This window comes from Erpetoichthys calabaricus, chromosome 1 (genome assembly GCF_900747795.2).
Source record: "Erpetoichthys calabaricus chromosome 1, fErpCal1.3, whole genome shotgun sequence".
NCBI classification, from domain to species: Eukaryota; Metazoa; Chordata; class Cladistia; order Polypteriformes; family Polypteridae; genus Erpetoichthys; species Erpetoichthys calabaricus.
The window spans coordinates 59,166,523-59,187,476 of record NC_041394.2 but is presented as its reverse complement, the minus strand read 5'-3'; the positions used below and the strand labels follow the sequence as shown (position 1 = coordinate 59,187,476).

The window sequence follows — 20,954 nt, the reverse complement described above, 5'->3', positions numbered from 1 at the left end:
TCTTTTATAAAGTGCTGTTAAGGAATGATTTCATTTCCAGGTTCTCACCTTATCCTAAAGAACAAGACAGAATGGATTATGATGATGTTGTTGAGGACGAGCATCTCATTGAAGAAGGACTGCTGTGACAACACGATGATGATGAAGGACCATCAGACAGAAGAGTTTTAAAATATACTGTATATATAATGAATAGTATACAGTATGTGAAGATAAAGCAGTGTTGGTCAGGAAAATAAATAACTTTCTTATCTGTTATTGTGTGATTAATGAAAAAGCTAAAGCCTTTCACTTTATAGTTCCATAATCTTTGAAACAGTGCACAAGAAGGGAGTTGTAGCGATTAAAAATGTTTGGTGTCATAAAAACATCTGAATATTTTTTCACTGATACAATGCAACCGTGACTCTATTGATGATGAAATATAATAAATTGTTCTGAAGTTAATGAAAAGGAAATATTTAAATATATTTTGTTTTATAAATGTAAAAAAAATCAAATAATACACATTAAATGCAGAATTACTTAAATCTCTGGCTCTTTCTTTTGCTTTTTCTTACTATTAAATCCTTCAATTTAATAAACACACTTATTTAAAAGCACCAGTCACATGGAGCCAAAGCCTTGGCATTGATAAATACAAGGCACATGCTAACCCCACAATGTCATGGTCCAGGTCAGATCCAGTCAACATTATAAGTATTTGTTTTGGATGCAAGAGATATTTATAACAGATATATCTTGGACCAGTTATAAAGAAACCACCTGTTTATGTTAAAACTTATAAACTCGATTTTTCTTTGAGTCCTTAAAATAATGTGCTTTACATTTCTTTTACTACATTTCTTTCTCACTAGATTTCATTGTCTTTCTATTGTAAACACATGGACTTTCTATTTATTTTTATGTGCAAGATTTGTTCTTCAAACACTTAGTCCTCTAAGCATATACAGTGCATCCGGAAGTATTCACAGCAAAATCACTTTTTCCACATTTTGTTATGTTACAGCCTTATTACTAAAATGGATTAAATTCATTTTTTTCCTCAGAATTCTACACACAACACCCCATAATGACAACGTGAAAAAAGTTTACTTGAGATTTTTGCAAATTTATTAAAAATAAAAAAACTGAGAAAGCACATGTACATAAGTATTCACAGCCTTTGCCATGAAGCTCGAAATTGAGCTCAGGTGCATCCTGTTTCCCCTGATCATCCTTGAGATGTTTCTGCAGTTTATTTGGAGTCCACCTGTTGTAAATTCAGTTGATTGGACATGATTTGGAAAGGCACACACCTGTCTATATAAGGTCCCACAGTTGACAGTTCATGTCAGAGCACAAACCAAGCATGAAGTCAAAGGAATTGTCTGTAGACCTCTGAGACAGGATTGTCTCGAGGCACAAATCTGGGGAAGGTTACAGAAAAATTTCTGCTGCTTTGAAGGTCCCAATGAGCACAGTGGCCTCCATCATCCGTAAGTGGAAGAAGTTCGAAACCACCTGGACTCTTCCTACAGCTCACCAGCCATCTAAACTGAGCGATCGGGGGAGAAGGGCCTTAGTCAGGGAGGTGACCAAGAACCCGATGGTCACTCTGTCAGAGCTCCAGAGGTCCTCTGTGGAGAGAGGAGAACCTTCCAGAAGGACAACCATCTCTGCAGAAATCTACCAATCAGGCCTGTATGGTAGAGTGGCCAGACGGAAACCACTCCTTATTAAAAGGCAAATGGCAGCCCACCTGGAGTTTGCCAAAAGGCACCTGAAGGACTCTCAGACCATGAGAAAGAAAATTCTCTGGTCTGATGAGACAAAGATTGAGCTCTTTGGTGTGAATGCCAGGCGTCACATTTGGAGGAAACCTGGCACCATCCCTACAGTGAAGCATGGTGGTGGCAGCATCATGCTGTGGGGATGTTTTTCAGTGGCAGGAACTGGGAGACTAGTCAGGATAAAGGGAAAGATGACTGCAGCAATGTACAGAGACAACCTGGATGAAAACCTGCTCCAGAGCGCTCTTGACCTCAGACTGGGGCGACGGTTCATCTTTCAGCAGGACAACAACCCTAAGCACACAGCCAAGATATCAAAAGAGTGGCTTCAGGACAACTCTGTGAATGTCCTTGAGTGGCCCGGCCAGAGCCCAGACTTGAATCCGATTGAACATCTCTGGAGAGATCTTAAAATGGCTGTGCACTGACGCATCCCATCCAACCTGATGGAGCTTGAGAGGTGCTGCAAAGAGGAATGGGCGAAACTGGCCAAGAATAGGTGTGCCAAGCTTGTGGCATCATATTCAAAAAGACTTGAGGCTGTAATTGCTGCCAAAGGTGCATCGACAAAGTATTGAGCAAAGGCTGTGAATACTTATGTTGTGAATAAAGGCACTATATAAGCGTCCGACCCAGCACAGACTCACACTGAGACACATATGAATTGAACACAACTCTTTATTTTCTCTTCAGCCGTGGGGCACGTCTTCCCTGTGTCCCACAGGCCCAACACAGTCCCACAAGCACTTAACACAACACAAATCTTTTTCTTCACCTGTGGGGCACGTCTTCCCCGTGAACCCCACAGGTATAACACAGCCCCAAAGTACCTCTTTAATAATGTCAGCAGTCCTTCCTTTGGCAACACCACTCCTCTCAGGCACCTCATCCTCTTCCTCCCGATTCTGGCCCTGAGTGGTGGTCGCTGGCCTCTTTTATGGCCCTTCTGGGAGTGCTGTTGGTGCTTGCTCACCTGTATCCAATTGCATTCCCATGTGGGGCCCATGATTAGACCAGCTGGGCTTAACCGTCTCTGTCTCGCCCCCTGGTGGCCATCCCAGGTCCCCACAGGGTTGGGAAGAACTCCATCTCCCATGAAACCCTGTGGGAAACTGAGGCATCAACCAGGGAGGCTGCCACCAAGCATCCCGGGGGAGGTATTGAGTCCATGGCTGCTCCCCTGGAATACAAATAGAAGGGACGTCCTGGCCAGGCATTCCCATGTGGGGCCCATGATTAGACCAGCTGGGCTTAACCATCTCTGTCTCGCCCCCTGGTGGCCATCCCAGGTCCCCACAGGGTTGGGAAGAACTCCATCTCCCATGAAACCCTGTGGGAAACTGAGGCATCAACCAGGGAGGCTGCCACCAAGCGTCCCGGGGGAGGTATTGAGTCCATGGCTGCTCCCCTGGAATACAAGTAGAAGGGACGTCCTGGCCAGGCATGAACCCTGGCCATCCTCCACAATGTACATGTGATTTCTCAGTTTTTTATTTTTAATAAATTTGCAAATACCTCAAGTAAACTTTTTTCACATTGTCATTATGGGGTGTTGTGTACAGAATTCTGAGGAAAAAAATGAATTTAATCCATTTTGGAATAAGGCTGTAACATAACAAAATGTGGAAAAAGTGATGCGCTGTGAATACTTTCCGGATGCACTGTAAGTACATGTGTCTTTAGTTGTAATAAAAGCATAAAAAGCACAACGTCCTCACAGGTGGTGCAGTGATAGAGCTGCTGCTTTCCATTAAGGAGACTGTGGAAGATTGTGGGTTCACTTCCCGGTTCCTCCCTGTGTGGATAGCGCTTTGAGTACTGAGAAAAGCGCTATATAAATGTAATGAATTATTTTTATTACTAACGTGTCCAGCGTGTGGTCGTCCACGCTAGAGCGCACCTTCATGCAGAGTACGCCAGCCGCTAAGAAAGCGCGCTCTGCCTCAACTGAAGTAGGTGGCACAATCATCAGATACTGATACACTTGTTCTAAACAACGCCCGCGCTTACAATTGCTCTGAAACAGCGCCATTTCAGCTTTTACTGATGCATCCAGTTTCTTGTCATCATTATGTGATGGCAAGTTTCTTGGCACAGATAATGTGGATGCAACAGACTGATGCATTGCAATTTCAAGTTGCTGTTCAAAGCTGTTGTCTGATGAAGTGCAAGCTGCAGCAATGGTGCCACCTTAATATTATTATTTTCAACTATAACTCTGTTATTTCTTTGATCGATTTTTACACTTTTACACGCTATATATGCGAGCTTGGCCGTTCCCGTTTTCCCGGGAATTACAGCAGTTTCATGGATTCCCTAGTTCCAATGATATTCTGTACCAATTTTACCTCCAGGTGTAGAGCCTAGACTGTCTGGGGTCTGCCTGTTAAAAACTCCAGGACCCAGTTGCAGAGTAGGTGACACATCTAGAGTGGAGAGCTTAGCTGGTATCACAGTATTAAAAGTCGAACTATAATCAATAAACAGCAATCGGACATAGCGGTCCTTGTTCTCTAGGTGTGTAAGAACTGCATGTACCTGTATGGTGTATATGCAAACTGTAGAGCAGGGGTCCCCAACCCCCGGTCCGCGGCCCACTACCGGTCCGCAGCCGTCTGACAGCCGGACCGCGAGAGAATTGCCGGCAATGGCGACTCACTCAGACTTTTCAGAATGCTTGGTGGGCGGGGCTTTGCAGCGATGCAGAGAGAGGAGAGAGACCGAGGTGAGAGAGTATTACAACAAAGTATTTTTATGGTCCCGAAAGTTTCCCCATATGACATGAATCTATAGAAATCACATTACTACGAAGTACATTCAACAGATGCTTTCATTACAACGAAGTGACCTTGAAATGCTTGAACGAATCATCCACAGAGCAGTTAGATCTGTGGTCGCAGCTCAGATGTGCACGTTTGCACAACGATCCCCAAACAGAAACATTGTAAAAAAAATCTCTTTCTTCGAACTTTCCTCGTACTGTTTTTTTTTTTGCTGTTTTTGTTGTCTGTGGTTTTCATTGATTCCTTTTGCTTATTGCTTGTCAACATTTGAAAAACATCCATTGGAATTTAACTCATTGTCACCCTCCTATAGAAACGGCAGACACGAAAAAAAGATTGCAGTGTTAATGTTTGTGATGTGCAATCTGTTGGAATGGCAAATGTAAATCATATGTCTTTGTTATATGCAAAAAAAGTAGAAAAATCTCAGGTTGCAAACGTATGCGAACTGCTTAATAACTTTAATAATAATAGAAATGTTATGTAAATTGTGTATAAAACTGTAGCAGGTGGGGATTAAGTTTTATAATTTAACCTTAAAACATTTTTTAAAATAGTTAAAATGTAATGATAGAGAAAGTACAATGACAACTAAAATTAGGGAAAGGTTAAACATTAGAGTATACATTTTATATATTTGTAAGAATTTGATCCTTTTTATTTTATATGTTTTACCAAATATCAGAAAAAATACTTTTACTTTCCACAGGGAATGTTGTTAATCTCTTTGTATTGTTATTAATTACACAAATTTATTTGACTGAAGCTTAGAGTAGCAGGAGCTTTAGCACTGTACCTCATTTGAAAACCTGTGTTGGCCAAAGTGATTTCCATCTTCAGCCGGCTTGCTCTCCCTGTTTTTTTTTTTCTGGTTTCCTGTGTATTCCCCAGTGTGCTTCCTTTGACCAAACCCATGTTGTTAGTTGATCGCTGTTACTAAATTGCAATGTGGCGGTGTATGTGGCTATTCTTTTGTGTGCCTTATGTTTCTTGAGTGCCTTCTCCAAGCTGGCTCTCTGAGCATTATTTTTAGGTAAGCAAATAGATGAACAGCTGATTTGTATTTCTGAAAAATCCTTCAAAAATAAGATTAGTATGAAAGGCAGAACATGATAGATTGGGACTTTGACAAATCAGTGGTGCTACCACACAGTTTTATGAGGCAATGTTTCATACGGCTCATTCACGGACTGTTGCACTGTTCACACTCTTTTTGTATCAGTGTGGATTGTTTTTACTAGGTTCTGCATTTTCTCTTGTACATTATAAAGGAGCTGGATATATTGGAGAGTTTAAATAGATTAGATGTAGTGTAGGTGCATGAATTTACCCTGCTGTAAAATGCTGCCACATGTGGGTTCATTCCCTTAATATGACCCTCAACTGGAATAAGCAAATTCAGAAGGTGAATGAATAAACAATCATAATAATAATAATTGTTTGAATTTAAAATCTCATTTATGTCCAGATACTACCTAATGCAATTTGGTAATTGCACGCTACTCCTAACCACCCAAAATATTTTCTAAAGTACTTTCATTAGGACTACTGTTAGCTTGTGTCTGTTATGTACATGATATCCTATATGGTGTTCCACAAGGCTCTATCCTGGGTCCGCTGCTCTTCTCAATCTACATGCTTCCATTAGGTCAGATTATCTCAGGGCACAATGTGAGCTACCACAGCTATGCTGATGACACACAGCTGTACCTATCAATAGCACCTGATGACCCCGATTCTCTTGATTCGCTAACACAATGTCTTACTTGTATTTCTATATGGATGAATAGTAATTTTCTAAAGCTAAATAAATAGAAAACTGAAATTTTAGTGATTGGCAATAATGGATACAATGAGGCCATTAGAAATAAACTGGATGCATTAGGATTAAAAGACAAGACGGAGGTAAAAAGCTTAGGGGTAACTGTTGACTGTAATCTGAATTTTAATCGCATATTCATCAGACCACTAGGACAGCATTTGTTCACTTAAGAAACATAGAAAAAGTTAGACCTCTTATATCATTGAAAGATGCTGAAAAATTAGTTCATGCGTTTGTTTTCAGTCGGCTAGATTACTGTAATGCACTCCTCTCAGGACTACCCAAAAGACATAAATCGTTTGCAACTAGTGCAGAATGCAGCTGCTAGAATCCCAACTAGGAAAAGAAAATCCAAGCACATTTCTCAGATTTTGATGTCACTACACTGGTTACCTGTGTCATTCAGGATTGACTTTAAAATTCTGCTTATGGTTTATAAAGCCTTAAATAATCTCGCCCCATCTTATATATCGGAATGTCTGATGTTTTATATTCCAAATCGTAACCTTAGATCCTCGAATGAGTGTCTCCTTAGAATTCCAAGAGCAAAACTTAAAAGAAGTGGTGAGGTGGCCTTCTGCTGTTATGCACCTAAAATCTGGAATAGCCTGCAAGTAGGAATTTGCCAGGCTAATACAGTGGAGCACTTTAAAAAACGGCTGAAAACACATTATTTTAACATGGCTTTCTCATAACATTAATTTAATCCTGATACTCTGTATAGCCAATTCATTATAATAACTATTCATGGTGGCTCTAAAATCCGTACTAACCCCTACTCTCTCTTCTGTTTCTTTTTCCGGTTTCTTTGTGATACCTTTGTTTCTTTGTGATACCATCTACTCAAAGCACCGTGATGTTCCAACATTGATGGATTAAAAGCCAGAAGTCTGCATGACCATCATCATCAAGTCCTTCCGTGAGAATCCTAAATACAAAGAGGACTATTTCATTTATGTTAGGTAGAATGCCCAGAGGGGACTGGGCGGTCTCGTGGCCTAGAACCCCTGCAGATTTTATTTTTTTCTCCAACCTTCTGGAGTTTTTTTTTTTTTTTTTTCTGTCCTCCCTGGCCATCGGACCTTACTCTTATTCTATGTTAACTAATATTGTCTTATTTTAATTTCTTATTTTGTCTTTTATTTTTCTTTTCTTCATTATGTAAAGCACTTTGAGCTACTTTCTTGTATGAGAATGTGCTATATAAATAAATGTTGTTGTTGTTATACACTTATATTATGAAAGAACAGCAACTCCACTGGTGTGTTTTGCTGTAAAGTTTGTATTATTCCATTTCCATTTCCTCCACTCTGTCTTTGGTATGTGCTAACTATTTGTAATTGACCATTTTCATGTATATTTGCCTTTATTTACAATTCTGTGTGCAGGACTTAGTGATAGTAAAATAAGCAGTTTCAGAAAATGGATGGATGAATGTGCCACAGTCCACTTGCAGCTCTGAGCCACGTTGACTTTTCATTAGTCAACCTCAGTGGAACCGTGGTTCACACAGAGGCAGCGCCAGAGAGAGACAGAGGCACACACAGGCAGCGCGAGAGAGAGAGCCGCGCACACACACAGAGACAGCGCCAGAGAGACAGAGGGGCGCGCACACACACACACAGAGAGGCAACGCCAGAGAGAGACAGAGGCACACACAGGCAGCGCAAGGGAGAGCCGCGCAATCCTTTAAAACTGAAGTTAAAACACAATGAAGGAAGCAGTCTTTAAAAACCAATAAGCCCTGTGCCTCTTTTTCATTAGCGTCTCACCTGCTTCAGGCCCTGCAACAGTCGAGACGCTCTCTCTGCAGCTGACCTTCTCTGTGCCTGACTCCACTACTGTCAGTCACCTGATTAAAAATGGCCTTTTGAAGGGGAGCTATGGACCCGCTATACCACAGGAACACATTGCCTTCGAGCCTGCTCTCGCTCACTCTAACGTACCGGCTTTCAGCAGTGTTTGCCAGACTCGGTCCTGGTGAACCCCTGTGGCTGCAGGGTTTTGTTCCAACCAGATTCCTAATCATTAATGCCGGTGAAACTCATCCGGGATAAGTCGGTTTTTCAAACGCAGCCGTGTAGCAGATTAGTCTAGCAGGATGTAATAATCCGAGATGAATGAAAAGCCAATATATATTGAGTCTACAAAACATGATCAGCAAGTCTTTGATAGGCTGCAACAAAATGATGAAAGAACAGACGCATTTTTTTCACACAAGCTGGGTGGATGGGTGTTAGTTAATTACTTACTCGAAGGATTTCAAGATTTCAAGAGGTAACACTGTAAAAGCGGCCCAAACCAGAAAAGACGGCTGGCAAAAAGTGTCTGACAAATTAAACGTGTGTGCATTGTACTTACTGAAAGCAGCGTTACGGATTTTGCAAATGTTAATTTTTTTCCCTCTGCTTAAAAAACATTAAAAAAGCAGCGTGATTATGCGGCGTATACTACGCCGCGAGTTGGTATGCAGCGTGTAAAAAACAGTTTGTCGCGGATAATTTGCCTTTTACTTTAAGACGAAGACAATTTCCTGTTAGACTCGCCTTTGCGATGACAATTAATAAGGCACAGGGCCAAACTTTCAAAAACATGGCTAGCGGCACATACGCTCGCACTGATTATGTCCCTGCCCTTTGTACGCCTCCCCTCGGTACTACCATGGTCGGATGACTTGGTGGATTATATATAGAAAAGCAGCCAAAACCGCAAACAACAATGAAAAGTCTACGTGACTCACACATGCATATGGACTGTGCAAAGAGGAAAATGACTCAGGTGACGAGTTGGGGGTGGGCACATGAAATGTTACTTTTCTTGGTGATTTATTACATTTCCGATTTTTCAAATGTTAATTTTCTCCCTGTGCTTAAAAATCATTAAAAAAAGCAGCCTGATTATGCGGCGTATGGTACGCCGCGGGTTGGCTAGTAATATATAATAAGTATAAGCACCACAAACCTGATATAGGTGTATTGAATGAATGCGTAATTAGGCCTCGAGCTGTAGTCGAAATCGCCTTTCAGGCCTCTAGAGCTTTAATCGAAGACGCCTTTCTCTTTGAATTTTCGCGGCTGTAGTCGCCTTTCTCTTTGAATTTTCGTGGCCGTAAATCCGCCGCCTGCCGTGATGTCGGTCTCGTAAGGTTTTTCGGGCAGCTGCACAGAAGGCGACTGCGCATTTGGCTTCGGACATGCGCAGAAGGCGACGTGCGCAGAAGGCGACTGCGCATTCGGCTTCAGACGGACATGAGTGAGTGAGGAGACTGGCGAATTATGTATTAAGATATATATTCACACTATTTAAAATTACAGCATGTTCTAATAAAGTGGCTTGTAAAAAGTTTAAACATTTGATACATTTTTCCTCTATCTTTCTGAATTCATTTGTTTTTGCCATTGTCTGCACATGATTAAGCAGCACCAGTAAATGTAGAATTTTTTCATTAGTCATCGCTTCGATTTCTGCACGCTTTTAATAGAAGTGAAGGTCAATGGGAGACAATAATGACTTTCAGAAAGAAATTTAGAAATATCTTTATTTAACTTTTAAGGCAGTACTGATGCCATCACAGTTTAACCAATTAAATAATTAATTTTCATAATTCCTTATTCTATTTCTGGGTCAGAGGAACAAGAGTCAATACTAGAGGGAAAGACTTGAAAAATAGGAGTATAATTTGGACAGAAAGTCAGTTTTTTGAGAGCCCATTTAACCACAGTCTGGAATCGGGGCTTGAAGAGGAGACCAGAGTTCCAAAAGATTATTCACATCAGCAAACAAATAGAGGCAACACTAACTTGGAATGAAACTGGGAGGTGGCATTCTTACATAAAGCACCATCATGCCTTCCACCCATCCACTTTCTTTGCCTTTAGTCCATTGTAGAAGAAGTAGAGGTCTGTAACCTACCATGGCAGCACTGGTGCAAGTAACAGTAATGTACAAAGCACAATTGTACACACCTACACAAACTAACACTAGGACAATTTAGAGACATTAATCAGCCTAACATACACTTCTTTGGTATGTGGAAAATAAGAAGAAAAAAAAAACACATCCAGACAAGAGGAGAATGTGCAAATTCCAGTGATCTTCAGCTGCATATGATGCCCTTGTGCCAACATGTCAACCATCCTTCATACCAAAATCATAAATACAAAGTGATACTCTTTTTATAATATGTCAAGCTCTAGGTCCAGTAATTGTCACATTACAACTACTGAAATAGCTTTGATTTTAAGGCAATGATAGACTTGCAATCAGTTCAGCATTTACATTCACTCATTCAAAGCTGCTAGGTGGGCTTAGTAAAGCCAGTAAATCATTTTGAAGAAATCTCTCACCTATTAGAAGAAAGGACATACAGTAGCTCTGTGCCCAGGTGGAAGTTTACACAAGATGAAATGAATCATTGTAGTTACACTGACATTAATTCTTTGTGTATTATTGTGGGGTGATTGGGACTCACTGGATTCTTTATCATTTGATCAATTCTCATACACACTAAGCTTAACACACACCCTCACAAGCAGATACTCACAGGACCCACAAATATCCATATTTAATCACTGATTATGAGTGATGCCTGCATCGCCTGTCATTCCTCGGTGCTCCAGACAAAGACTTACTAGCTTTGGCTAAATAAGACCTGACAGGTTTTCTTTAAGAACTGGAGGCTAATGGATCTTACTTATTGTCATTCACCAATGGTGCATTATTCCCTCCAATGCTACTCACTATTGCAGGCATCCGACTTCAGCCACTACCCCTGTATGACAGAAATGACAATCTGCCTGCACTAGGTGCCTTGTATTACATTATTATCTCAATTGCTCAATTGTGCAGACAAAGTGTAAAACATTAGATCAAAGCAATATGTACTAGCAAATATGAATACTAGCAGTAAAAATGAATAATAGCACAGTCTGAATATAAAACCTTAATAATGACACACCCTTGTTTCAAAGACAAAAAGTTTAACAAATTTTAAATCGATATTAATTTTAATCTAGTACAATAGTTGCTCTATGAATACATTATAAAAATGATAATTTAAAATTATGCTTTTAGTAGTTTTTTTTTTAAATATTCAACAGTACTTTCTTGATGTATCTCTATTAGTAAATTATTTCACATTTTCGGTTGAAGAATGAAAAAAGCTACTTCACCAGTTCTTTTATGCATTACTCTTGGAACATTGAGCAAGCCAGTGTTCAAAATCTGAGATCAGTTGTAACAGTAGTAGTAGTAGTAGTTGTAGTAAAAGTGTTGTATTACAATTACTGATGTGTTGTGATAGGTTTTCCGAAACAGAAGGTGCCACATTATAGATAATTTAGAGTATTTATAATCAATCCTAGAAACAGGTAATGATGCTAATGCATGGGCATTGTGTTCAGCTTTTATGTCGTTACGATTCTTGCCAGTTCGTTTTGAACAAACTTCAGCCAATTTTTTTTTGGTACCTCTGAAAAGAGTAAATTGTAATAGAGTGAGTAGCTAAAAACAACACTAATATTTTCACATTTTGCAATGATATTAAAAATTAATCTTGTCTTATGTCTCCTAAATGAAAAAATGAAGTCCTGGAAATATGGTTAATATTTGATTTAAAATGTACCTCAGAGCCCATAAGGAGGCCAAATTCTTTAAATTCTGGATTGATTTACTTGCAAGGTCAGATTAGTTTTCTCCTAAGATTATTGACTGCAGCAAATAACTAGTTTGTGCTGTTTCCTTGTTTAGTTTAAGGAAATTATTGCATATCCATTCAATAATGCTTTTTAAACACTCTCAAGGCAGAAGAGACTCAGAGCACTATATACGTTCATAGGTGTGTGTCGTTTGCATATATATGGTACTTTAACTTGCATTTAGAAAAAAATAAAATGTATAATGAAAATCATAAAGGGCCTGGAATTAATCACTGAGACAAACCATATGTATAATATCACATATATTCATACAATACATAAAGGGAGCAGCTCTGCCTCACCCGGGTGAGTTGGACTCTGGAAGGGAAGATGGACAAAGCCCATCTGGAGAAGATTGGAGGAAGAAGAAAGAACAAAAAAGAGGAGTGCATTGTGCTTGTGAAATTGTGTGAAGAAACCTGTTTAAGGTATTTTTGTTATAATAAACCTTTCATTTGAACTGGACTTGTGTCTTTGTGGTTGTGTCTGGGGTTGGAGGTGCTATGATGGACCTACGGTTCACAACATATATCGATTTTTTTATATCAGTTATAACTTCAGTTTTTTTTTTGTTGATACAATATTATAGCATTTTTTATAAAATTAAATGTTTATGAGTGTAATTGTGCTAATGTTTGTGATTGTCTTTTATTAGATTGAAAAAGGCAATGCAATTAATCATTACATGCATTACACCAGGGGTTGGCAAAGTCATTCCTGGAGGGCCGCAGTGGGCGCGGGTTTTTGTTCCAACCCAGTTGCTTAATTAGAAAACAATCCTTGCCAATAATTACATTTCATGGCTTGTTAGTGCTTTAACTCTGCTACTTCAAGTCATTCTCATATCCTAGATTTTTTTTCCATTCTAAGGATATCATCCAAATACTTTGAAGTGTAAAACGGATGGGTAATTCTCAATCCTTCTCTTTTTTCTCTTCTCTTTCTTTCCAAGTATTTAATTAAACCAAATAGTGCACGATAAATACACACAGGTGTAAAGGGTAACAAGCAAAATGGATAACTGCTGGTTTTTTTTCTCATTTGCATCTTATTGCTAATAAGGAGCAATTAAAAACCAAGAATGCAGCTGTTTAAGACTTAAATAAGCAATAAGGGTTCAAAATCTTAATGAGGGAGACAACTAAAATGAAGCAGAAGTGTTTCTAGTGCAATAAGTGCTTCTTATTAAGCAACTGGGTTGGAACAAAAACCTGCAGCCACTGCGGCCCTCCAGGAATGACTTTGCCCACCCCTGCATTACACAATACTGTACATTCCAATAGATGGTGCTTACCAAATAATAAGGTTTGTGCAGGGCAGTGAAACTTGAGAAATGACATTAAGAAAATCTGCACTTACAAAAATTCCAATAAAAATACACTAAATTAGCCAAATTATCTTCACAGTTAAAAACTGCCAATATCAATTAATTATTTCAATATGCAAAAATATTGTATGGATAATGATGCTGAATTAAAACACCGTAAATGACTTGCTATTAAAGAATACATCTTGTTCACTTAAAGATGTACTCAAAAAGTTGTTGTATCCTCCTAAGCACATATTTACTTATGGGCCTAAAAAGGTGGATTTTTTTGCAACAAGAAAACAAAACATCAACATAAATACAGCAGAAAAGGTAAATTTGTGTCCATTGCTGTACTGATGCAGATTTAGTACACATCCTTCGTGTTACATATTTTGAGTGTCACTAATGAATGCAATGCGGACAGTAGAGCATGTTTAATTTCATACTTTTCTTATATTTTTTCTGTTGCTTGCACATGAGAGGGTAGAATGTCAATGCTTGACCTGCAAACCCTTTGTGTTATTGTAAGCTACCACAGAGCAAGGCCTTTTGACTTCCACATTTGCTTTTTTATATGAAAGTGTATGTGTATTGATTGTATCTTTGTTAAATATAAGTAATCTTTAAAAAATCCAATAGTTTAAAGTTTAAAGTGTCATAGCCTTTTGCCTGTAATGCAAACTAAGAGTTGTAGAAAATAAAAAGTGAGTTATGCAAAATGATCAGAATCAAATCATATAGGGAAAAACTAGCATAATGCTACAATTCATTTACAAATTCTTATAGGAATAACTTTATTGACATAACATAAACATAATTTACTTGAATAAATTACAAGGAAGTAAACGGAAAATCCAAATTTATATTCAGTAACACAATACAATAAATTGTGTTAGAAAACATGAAATAAAGAATACTAGAAAAGCATAGACATGCATTATGGAAGACAGTATTACTTAAAGTATTTCCCCTTTGTACATTCTGACTTATCTTTTTTATGTACTATAAGAATTTAAAACAAATAATTTAAGTCAGAGATCAAATGTCGCCCACTGGGATGGCCACATAAATTTCAAAAGAGATCATATCATTTTGACTTGCTGTGAGAGAAATCCAAAGAAATTAAACAGACTGTCACTTTGTATGTCAGAAAACTTAGCTGGGTCTGCTTCATTAATATGCACATTTTTAGAAACTCTCTTAAAAAGTACTATAAGAGAAACATAAACCTCTGAAAATAACCTCAAAAGGTTGACCATAGCAATAACTTTAATTTAAGACCAAACATTCCTATGAAAATATTACATGTCATTGTAATTCATAAATGAATCCCAGTTTTTTTTAAAAAGAAATTAAACTGGGTGATTGGTCCTTTGAGGGGTACAAAAATTTGGAATCTGCATTTGGCCTGATTAAAGCAGCTCTCCCTTCCTATAGGTAAAAAGAAGTTTACAGCTGATGCAAATGCTATTTTTTTATCACACTTGCTCCAATTTCCTACATGCCTGCAATTTTTTGGAGATGTAAGACGAATACTGAAGAGCCAGAAGGAAGCCTATGCTGACAATGGGCATGGGATTCAAACCCCAGCTTGAGTATGTGAATCAGCAGAGATAGCCAGTGCTCCACTGTGCCACTTCTAACACTTAATTGGTTTATTTTTAATCATTTTCAATTTTGATTTATCATTATGTGGCATCACTATATACTTTTTTCAAACTATTTAATAATAGACAATGATTGACTGATTGATTGATTAATTGATACATTTACACATGGTAGAAGGCACAACATTTGCATATCTGAAATTTAAACAGAGTGAGTCACCTCTGAAAAATCAAAATCAGTTTAAGTATACTTTGACACAATGGTATCTTCTATCTATTACCTACATCAATATTGTATAGCACCTTTCTTTTAATATAGTTTTATTTAAAGAATGTAACATAGTATATAATCAATTTAATACAATCTGAGAACTTATACAACAAATGACTTCATATTCTAACAAAGCAAGAATTCAACTCCCACCCTAGAGAAAGAGGGAAGATGGGAAAAAATTAAATAATAAAAAAGGGAAAACAACCTTGTCCCTTTGTAAAAATGCTTATTCTAAAAATTTTTAAATTAAGTATTGTCATGTTTCTAGAAAGTTTTGAACAGATCTTCTATGCAAGAATTGGATTTCATCCATCCATCCATTTTCCAACCTGCTGAATCCGAACACAGGGTCACGGGGGTCTGCTGGAGCCAATCCCTGTCAGCACAGGGCACAAGGCAGGGAACCAATCCTGGGCAGTGTGCCAACCCACCACAGGACTCACACAAACACACCCACACACCAAGCACACACTGGGGCCAATTTAGAATCGCCAATCCACCTAACCAGTATGTCTTTGGAATGTGGGAGGAAACCGGAGCGCCCAGAGGAAACAGAATTGGATTTCTTTTTCTATTTAAAAATAATACAGAAAGACAGTTATCCAGTGATTTATAAAATGTGGATTGGGGTTTTTCCAGTTAAGCAGGATAAGTCTACATGCTAGTAGTGTGGTGTAGGCAATTACAATCAATTTGTCCTTCTCCACTTTAAACCCATCTGGAAATACACCAAATATTTCTGTTAATTGGTTAGGAATGATTGTGACACCCAAACTGTTTGATAAACGTTCAAAGATTTTTGTCCAAGGATATGTTAATTTGATGTACTCCCAAAACATGTGGCACAGTGAGGATGGTGCTAGATTGCAACACTTGCAGGGTGGATTTTGCTCTGGATACATTTTTGACTCTTTTAAATGACAAGCGTCGTCGTTAACAGATTTTAAGTTGAATTACTGAATGCTTTGCACATATAGAGCTAGAGTGTATTCTATGCATGGCTAACTTCCATTTCTTTTCTGAGATATTCATTGAAAGGTCCTTTTCTCACCATACCCTAGGATCCTTGAAAGGTAGATTCTTTAAGATGTTTTTATATATTGCTGCGATGCTGTCTTAGTGATCAGTATTTTATCTGGAATAGAAATGGGTAGGAAGTGTGGAAAATTATTTAGGTTTCTTTTAACAAAATTTCTGATTTGAAAATAGTGGAAAAATTGTGCTGCTGGGAAATTAAATTTGAGGCATAATTGTTCATAAGATGCAAATACATTATTATTTAGCGCTTTGAGTACTGAGAAAAGCGCTATATAAATGTAATTAATTATTATTATTATTTATTATTATCTATATACAGTTCACTTAGTGAACATTTTCCAATGATTAAATATTGTGTATGTTTGAGAAGGTTGAAAAAGGTGATTATTGTGTGAAGGAGCAACAGATAAAAGCTTATCTGACTTGAAGTGCATCCTGCATTTGTTCCATGTTCTGGACAATTGGATTATTGGTATATTGACAATAATTAGCATATATTGGGGCACAAAGTAGTAGTAGAATTCTTTATTGTCATTATGCATACACATAACGAAACTTTTTGTTGGTAGGACTTGGCTTCAAGGCAGAATACTTAAAATACACAATACACTATAAATAATAAAATAAACATAATAAGTATAAAAGACAGCAGCAATAAAACATCATCAAGTCCAGACTTTTCCTGAGGTAGTACGCCTGCAGAGACCAGTGATCTGTGTGCATGGGTCTGCAGGGAAGGATTACGAGGAAAAGTGTGTGTGCATGTCTACAGGGGGGCAGGTTAGGAGTAGATGTAGATGTATGTGTGTGTATCAGCAGGGGCAGATGGACTTCACAGCTCTGGGGAAAAAGCTGTCTTTCAGTATGCTGTTTTTATGTTTCTGTACCGCTTTCCCAAAGGCAGTGGTACAAACAGTCCATTTTCCGGATGGGTGAGATCTGCAGCTATACATTTGGCCCTCTTCTGCACCCTTCCAGCATATACATAGTCCAGGTCTAGGAGAGGACTTCCTACGATCCTCTGTGCTGTTCTCACCACCCGTACCAAGTCCTTCCTGTTCTGTGCAGTGCAGCTGCCGTACCACACTGTTATACTGTGACAGAGAATGCTTTCTGTAGCGGATCTGTAGAAGTTTGTGAGCAGCCGAGAGGAGAATCTAGCACGTTTCATCTTCCTGAGGAAGAAGAGTCTTTGTTGGGTCTTCTTTACCAGGTGAGATGTGTTCAAAGACGCAGAGTTTATTAAGAAATATGGCAAGATTTAATTTCAGTTGTTGAGCAAGCTGGTTTAATTTCATTAATTTGTGGCAATTTCAAGGTCTTTATAGCGTGTATATTTGCCAACCAGTCAAAAAACTGAAAGTTATGCAGTGCCATGCCACCTTCTGCTTCAGGCCTTTTTAGAGTCACCTGTTGAATGTGTGAACTTCACATATATGAAATTATAAACCCCTCGGGTATTAATACAGTGTACCAAATACCAAATAAATATGTAGCACCTTTCAAAATGAATGTTGTTTCCAAGTTGCTGTTTGACAATTAAATAAATATAAAAGAAACTAATAAGTGATATGTATCATTATATTAGCTAATTATAAAATATTTTCACTACAATGCAATTTTTTCACGTAAGTTTGAGAGTGTAATTTAGCTGATATATGTTGCTATCTTGATCGAGGACACACACATGCTGCCTTAACCCAGTCTGACAAAAAAGTATGCCATATTGCAATAGTTTCTTTTTTAGTGACCAGTTTATCCTCCTTTTCATCTTTTAGAGTAACTGATCTGAGCTACACACATGTTGATGGCATTCCCTTACGACTCTTGCTGCTAGAGTCAACAATGATAAGAACACACTTACAAATTACACTGAAAACTATGAGAGGACTGCTTCTATTTCTGCCAAATATACTATAACTATCCAAACAAAAAGGTCTCATTTTTATCTCTTGGATTTTAGATTGCTATTTTAAATTGTTATATAGTAACCAACTTTTTCATTTATGGTTCCTATTATTATTTATCACCTTTTCTGATCAGCCACTTCATTATTTTTAGTGTTGAGTAAAATCATTTTTAACTAACTATTTACTTAAAAACTAATCAAAAGTTCAAAAAAAATACTTTTTGTCAAGTAGTGTATTATATTACATATTACATTACTTTTGTTATTTCACAAATAAGTTAAGTAACTTACCTAAATATTGAGAAAGCATATCCATTAAAGTAATGCAGCATGTTTGTCAAATCATCTGGAAGTGAACGTGCACTCACGACAAGCACAACATAGCAATTATGTCTACTTTCAATGTGATGACAATAAGGTAGTAAACAAATAAAAGGAATGCATTGTGGCACCCGGCTGGGGTTCCTACCCGGACGGGATGCCCAGGAGGACCAGAGGAGGGCTTGTGCCTCCTCCAGAACACGAGGGGGCATCCGCCCTGGTTGCTTTGGCGGCCACGGGTACAGAGCATGGAAGCTCAACCCTGTAGGGGCCCGTGGTCACTGCCAGGGGGCGCCCCGATGCCTTGGGAGCCCTGGACCTCAGTACTTCCGCCACACCCGGAAGTACTGGGGGGAAGATGATTGGGGACACCCGGAGGACTTCCGGATATACCGGCAGAGCTTCTGCCACACAGGGGTGTGGCTACAGAAACCCTCAGGAAGCACCTGGAGTCCTTCTGGGGTGTATAAAAGGGGCCGCCTCCCTCCAGTCAGGGGCAAGAGTCGGGTGGAAGTGGACGAAGCTTGGTAAAGAGGAGTGGAGGCGGACCAGAGACTGAGAGAAGGCATTGAGTTGTGGCCAGGACTGAAGGGGTGATTGGTGCTGTGGCACTGGGTATTGTGCTCACTACTGTTGTAAATATTAGTGTAAATAAATGTTTGTGGTGAATCAACATGTCTACCTGTCTGTGTCCGGGCTGTTCCCCACAGCATTTTTAGTTATCGGGCTTAAAGTAATTGATCACTGCAGACCTCATGCACACAAACACATAAACAAAATTGAGACTGGTAAAACATTGTGTAACTGTAAAAAAATACTTTTGACCTCAAAATTATGTGACAGGTTTCTAAACTTTTTCAATCAAATTAAGTTTAACTTTGACAACAAAAGTAAAAAAGAAGTAAAAAGTACTAGCTCAAGTTTACCAAAAATATCAGAAACCTAAGTGTTGTAGAAGGCAAATGGGATGGACAGGCATCCTGGCAGAAAGAGAGGCCCAGAGTAAATACAAGGGCATCCCGGCTAAGAGATTGAATAATGGTGCACATGGACAAGGCTGCCATATGGGATGGCTGGATATCTCAGCCGGAAACGATTCCCTACCCAGGCGGGAAGCCCCAAACAAATGGGCAGGCATCCCGACCAAACATGTGCATAATACCTTCACTGGCCAGGATAAAAGATGAGGACAGGGAAGGACTGTCACAGAGGGATATTTAATTCCCCCAGATGCTAGTAAGCAGCCATCCATGTTGGTGCTCATTCAGGAGCCAGCAGGGATTGCTGGGAGTTGGAGTCCAGAAACAGCCCTGCTGGAGCCCAAGAGTGCCACAAGGGGACGCTGCAGGGAGATGTATTCCCAGTATATGGAACTTCCATATGACCTGGAAGTGCTTCCATTGGGCAATAAGCCCTGGCACAGGAAGTACTCTAGGGTCCTTAATAAATCACCCTAGAGTGATTAGGAGGACAGAAGATCACATGACTAGGAGGACAGAAAAATTCTTCAGTTAAGTTTGACATTTTGCAGGAGTTCCAAAGCCAAATACCATACCACACTGGGCATTCTGCCTAACATAAATGTTCTTAAGTCAATTCTCATTGTTTCCAAGCTTTGTCTTAGGGCAGGCATGTCAAACTCACTACCATTGGTGGGCCGCTTCAACTGTCATACGTGCGTCAGCGGGCCGTACTTTAACAAATACTATTATACTATTATACAAAGTTACTGTAGCTTTCTTTCCAATACTGAAAACTTTAAAAAATGTAACACTTAAAGTTTAAAGTTTAAAGAAAAGCAATTTATTTCCATGCAGTCTCCATACAACAGTGTAGAGTTAGAGTCTTAACCTCTTAGCTAGGTCCTTATTATATTACTAGGCTCACCCTCCTTTTAAGGCGACCGACTTTTATCCTCAATTTGTGTGCGCTCCATGTGTACATCAGGCATGTAAGTGTAGGGAATGAGAACATCAAAGTGCCCATTCATAACATCTCCCGAAAACCTAAGTTTTTTTATCCCCTCAAGTGCCTGTCCAAACTTGGAGTGTAGGACTCCATAATAATATACTTGAAACTCATAGGGGAACAACTCTCCCGCTGCCATTAGCTCAGAAATGGTACCATAAGTTTGAGACTTTGACATTTCAGTGAGATGCTGAAGCTCATTTGTATAAGAGATTCCTGACGGCATCATTGTAAATGGCTGAAACCATGACCAATTACTTAAAACATGTCGTACAATGTCAGCCCGAATCTGTACCGCTATAGACGGAGTTTCATGCACTAAATAAGCTATAGATGAGAATAAGCAAGCACCATCTCCCCTGATATTTACTACACGGTGAGGCATTTGTACTCCATCAACATTAATTATTTCCAGAGACATAATTTTGTCTATTTTTTCCAGCGCATCACGCACA

General features: G+C 38.9%; 1 protein-coding gene across 1 annotated transcript in view; it reads left to right on the top strand.

The window, feature by feature from the left end:
* LOC114642267 (antigen WC1.1-like) overlaps positions 1 to 20,954 on the top strand; it is a 186,647-nt gene that overhangs the window by 78,873 nt on the left and 86,820 nt on the right. The window lies entirely within an intron of this gene.